The sequence below is a fragment of the Hordeum vulgare genome, chromosome 7H (assembly GCF_904849725.1).
Source record: "Hordeum vulgare subsp. vulgare chromosome 7H, MorexV3_pseudomolecules_assembly, whole genome shotgun sequence".
NCBI lineage: Eukaryota > Viridiplantae > Streptophyta > Magnoliopsida > Poales > Poaceae > Hordeum > Hordeum vulgare.
This window is the reverse complement of record NC_058524.1, coordinates 463,127,697-463,133,169: the sequence shown is the minus strand read 5'-3', so window position 1 is coordinate 463,133,169 and position 5,473 is coordinate 463,127,697. Positions and strand designations below refer to the sequence as shown.

The 5,473-nt window shown below is 47.8% G+C and overlaps 1 pseudogene; it reads right to left on the bottom strand.

The window, feature by feature from the left end:
- Positions 1–3,218: 3,218 nt before the first annotated feature.
- Positions 3,219–5,473, bottom strand: LOC123409095 (annotated as a pseudogene).

Genomic DNA, 5,473 nt, shown 5'->3' with positions numbered 1-5,473 from the left:
AAGGCTGACTCCCAAACGGCTATGTTGTACAACAACGAGGATTGTACATACCAAGTGAATGAGCCCGGAGGAACGACAAACGATGGCCATCAACACGGAAACAGTGCGTTCGAGGTATCCTTATCGTTGTGTGACTTCTCTTGTGGGAGGCCAAGGTTGCTTCATCTCGCATGCTCGCATTTGTACACGGCAGCTCGCACTAGGAATGTGGACGTCAACCATCCACTAACCGTGAGGGAGTCCGAGTTCTTGATCATGACCACGAAGCATACATGGGCTCCTAGATTTGAACCATACTTTGACCAATCACAATGTCCGGAGTATCATGGAGTACAACTATGGCCCGACCTAGAGTGGAAGGTTGTGAAACGGGGAAGACGAAAGACAAAGCGTTTTAGAGGAGACATGGATGGATGGGGCCATGGTGGTGGCAGAGAAATGGGGAACAACCAATTCCAAGAGCCTACTAAGAGATCACATTGTGGAGAGTGCGGTGTAACAGGGCACAACACAAGAAGGTGTACGAAGCCAAATAAGAAGTCGAAAAACAATGATTCTAGGTCAAGCCAACCAAGTCCTAGCCAACATGGTCATAGCCAACCAAGTTCAAGCCAACAAGGGACGGGTCAAGCAAGCACAAGCCAACAAGTTCCTACTCAACATGTTCCTAGCCGACTTGGGCTTACTAGAGGACGTGGTGGTGGTGGTGCTAGAGGCAGGGGTGGGATAGGTCGTGGTGGTGCTAGAGGCAGGGGTGGGATAGGTGGTGGACTTAGTAGGATTGGTATGCGTGGATACCTACGAGGACCATTTCCGTATGTCACATATTTGACTTATCTTTATCATGTTGTTTTTCATGCTCCTTTGTATGTTATTTTACTAACTCTGAGCCTTGATGTTTTTATGTAGGTATGGCGGCGTCTCAACCCAACAAGGCAAAAGCGGAGTGGGGGGGAGGAGAAGGATGCACCCAGTGAGGAGCAGCGGTTGATGGAGAGGGCTGCAAAGAAGTTGAGAGAGGAGGACACAGCCGAAGCCTTGGGCGTTGCACATGTGTGGCGCCTAAGCCTTGGGCGTTGCACATATGTGGCGCCTAAGCTTGGGCGCCACACATGTGAAAACCTAATGGCATCTGAATTTTAACAGCATTTTGACAACAATTGATAGCATATACTTTCACAACATTTTGACAACAATTGACAGCATATATTTCACAGAACGGAAAATCATCGTAAGCAAATGGTTCACAATTCATAGCATTAAAACAGAAAATGGTTCACAACACCCACGGTAAGCAGATGGTTCACAATTCATAGCATTAAAACAGAAAATGGTTCACAACACCCACGGTAAGCAAATGGTTCACAACACAAGTGCAACACCCACAAGTGCAAATGCTTCACAACTGCAAATGGCTCCAGTTCACATCTTGGGGCCTCGTCCCCTCTTAGAAGCTAGCTTCTTTCTTCTCACAACTACAAATGGCTCCGGTTCATCCAACTCATCGTCATCGTCATCGTCATCCTCATCGTCCATGCTTCTCATCCTTGACAAACGAGAGCCCCCAGCGACCGGGTTCTTTCCTTTGTGCGCATAATCATCTCGCGAGTACCGCCTAAATTCCTTCCTAGGCTTCAACATGTAAGTGGAGCGTTGGAAAGCCTTCAACGTCATTTCGTCCGCAACCTATGATGCGAAAACGATATCGTCATACATATGAAGGTTGAAAGTGCACAATGTATGATGGCTATGCCATACCTCTGGAGTGTCAACATCATCCTCTAAATGAGCTGCCGAGGTAATGTCACCATCGTCCATACGAGCTCCCGAAGAAGTTGAATCATCTAGAGTATTTCTTTGGGATGAACCGGATCTCGAAGGTGAAACATATTCAGGGTCACGTCAACCTAAAATGTTGGATAGGCGCCGCAACTTCTTGCCCTGTTCATGTTAGATTCAAATATAAATGACACATATAAGGTACCGTATGTTGCATTCGTCGGCAAAAACTTAATAATGACACAACACCTTTATGAAAAGTCGAAGTGCATATTCTCCCTTTTTTTCCTCCAGGTGTCTTGTCTAGAATAGCTTCGGTTTCATCAGCTTGTTTCTTGACCTCTTTGCGCTATGATCACAAGAAAATGACATGTAAGGCAAGTGCAATGTGTACTAGCGTTCATACTTAACATAGGTGAGCACACTTACCACAAAGTTCAGGACAGGGGCAAAGGAAGTTTGGTACCCTTCGCGAATTAGCCTGTTGTATTCGCCATGGGCAAGTGCATCGTACTCAGTGGGTTCTTCCAATATGTCCTCCTCGTAAGCCGGCGGACAAATCTCGACACGAGTACTCTCCCGAAACCATATTACGTAGTTGTTGAACGCAAGCGGACAATGCTCGCGAGTCTGGGTTCCTTGCGTACTCGTAGCTGCCTGCACACTTTGCTCGAACATGGTGACATAGTTCTTATGATGCTTGTGCCAATCCTTGATCTTTCGCTGCCTCCTCCTATCCAACCTGCTTTTTACAAAACCCATCAATAGCTCGCTCAACACTAAAAACAAAACCCATCAGTAGTTCTTTATTGTGCATGATTTGTTACCTGTGAAGCTGTGTGTCGGTGTCCACCCACTCCGGCGGGTGTGGCTGAAACAACCCAGATTGATGCATCACACGATGCGGGGGATGAAACTCAACTGCCCAATTGCATATAAAGGGACAACGCATTAGCCAAAGATGTTTTTCCTGCAGGCATATTGGATTGAGTTGGAACGTGTGTGCATCACCAAAGTTTGGCCCGGCACCATATGGCGCCATTCCACCTACAGCACAACATAAAAGGCACAATTCATTTTACTCACAACAAAAGCTGGGAGTCAACTCTGAGATGTTTACCTGCTCGGCGGTAAGCGAATCCATCTCGTTGGTGTATTGCTTGCACAATAGATTCACTTCGCTCGCCACCTCCGATACCACGTCCCACTTGTACGCCCAGTTAGGAAGCCGTACAGGGTTGCCGTGGTCATCCCAGGTATTCCACTTTGCGGCTTTAGGGCGTCCAACAGGAAGGCGTTCCCAGCTCCATATCGAAAGTAGGAGCATACAACCACCAACTCCACCGTCCTTTGTGGACCTGCGACAAGCATCGTCCAACTACAAGTAACAACAAACATGGATTAGTTTAGCAGAAAAGTATAACAGAGAGTACTTACTATTAACAATTTATTACATGCCGATACAAGTAGGCCAGTGCGGCCGAGCCCCAACTGAACTTGTTGTCGAAAACAGTCAATGCCTTCAGCCACATCCATGGAGCATTCTGGCCAGTGCCGTCAGCGAAGATAGTCCTAAAGATGACATACACATGTACACGCGAGCATAAGTCTGGATGACCTCGTCATTTGCGTCCTCAGGACAATGAGCAAAGTTGACGGCAATCCAAGTGAAAGGAGCGCCGGCCGGGACTCTATCTTTCTTCCCTCCATCTTCTACCTTCGGCTCTGGAGGTGACATACCAATAAGGGCCTCCATTTGTTGCCGCCATCCCTCAGAATCAGTGCTCATACAAAGAGGCTTCCACTCGACCGGAAGTGCCGTGATCATGGAAACATCTTGAAGAGTCACTGTCATCTCTCCGGTCCGGAGGTGAAAACTATGGATCTCCGGCCTCCACCGATCAATAAGTGCAGTGATTGCCGCAGCGTTCAGGTTGGGTGTTGACCGACTCACAAGCTGAATGAATGGAAGGAGTCCTGTCATCTCGATATATGGTGTGTACCGCTCATCATACTGCACTGCAGTCGATGCCCCGTGAGACCGGATCTTCAAGGGCATAAGCTCCTGCAAACAGATAGGAGTGAGTGATATCATTACAGTTTCATCTTATTAAATAAATACATGATTTTTTAACATATGATCTACTTACCATTTTCTTCTCCGACATCAAATAGGCCTGGTGTTCAACGTCATAAACATCATTCAAAAGCCACACCGTCCTACATATCACAAAAAAAACTTATGAATGTACTCATATTTAAAAAATACTCATATGAATCTACTCATCTACTAATCCACTCATCTACTAATCCACTCATCTACATATTACTAAAAATATACTCATATGAATCTACTCATCTTAAAAAAATACGCATATTACTCATATCCTAACTACTCATCTACGATATTACTAAAAAAATCCACGCCATCTACTCATAGGAATAGGAATAGAACACAACTACTCATCTAGGATTAATAAAATATGACTAACTACTCATCTACATTTAAAATTCAATCAAAATATGAATATCAATCTAACTAACCCAAATCTGAAAAATAACCAATTCCATTTGGATAGAGATATGGGAAACGGAAGAGATTACCTCGTAGACAAGCTTGGGGGATCAATCCACGGAAGAAATCGCCAGATCTGAAGGGGGTGGGGGAGGGGATTCGGACTTGGAGATGAGCCAACCGTCGGTTTGAATGGGAGGGGAATGAGGAGGGGGTGGGGGAGGGGGGCTGGTCCATGGTTGGATAAGTGGAAGTGTGGCGCCTAAGCCTTCGACGCCACACTTTACAGTGTGCGACGCCTGAGGCTTAGGCGTCACATTGCCTGGGGGATGAGCCCTCTCTGCCAGATGGTCGGGGCGTGTGGCGTCGGCGATTTAGGCGTCACACAATGTAGTGTGGCGTCTAGGTATCGGACGCCACACGAAAGGGTCACACGAGTGAAATTATTTGCTTTCGGGTTCACTTCGTGAGTTCTTTCGCTTCAGGGGTTATTTTGTCAATTTTGCCTCTTTTTCCATGTGGCACCAGAGATGCTCCAGCACTACCGGTGTCATATCAGCACCATACACAACATCGCCGTGGCCTGGGCGAACACCACGCGAGCGAGACCTTGCAGCAGCGTTGTTGACTGAATCGCATCATCAATTCATCATCGCTATAGTTCCTCCATCGCCTTGCTCACACCAACCTGCTCTCGGTCATAGCCCGCATGGTGCTATCACTATGAGCACTACGACGACCTCACATCAAACCCATGCCGGAGCAGTCCTATCGGTGTCGCACCATCACCTCGCCTTCAAAAGCAACACGACCACCGCTGCCGAAGCACCCAACATGCCTCGTAGCATAGCCGCAACCGTCGAGAGTCACAACACCGGTCGCAGCATCACCACGCGGTTGTACAAAGCACACCGTCAACTCGGTCGTCGAGCGTTGCAGCATCACCGCGACCGTACAAAGTAAGTCGTCGGCTCGGCCGTCGAGCGTCGCAGCATCGCCACAGCGGTGGAACGTCGCAGCATCATTCACAGCATCGTCGTGTCATGGAAGCACACGGCACGGCCGTGGAGCGTCACAGCATCCCGTCGTCTCGTGGAAGCACACATCGCTACGGGCGTCGAGCATTGTAGCATCGTCGTCTCGTAGAAGCATGTCATCATCGCCGCGGTCGTCAAGCAT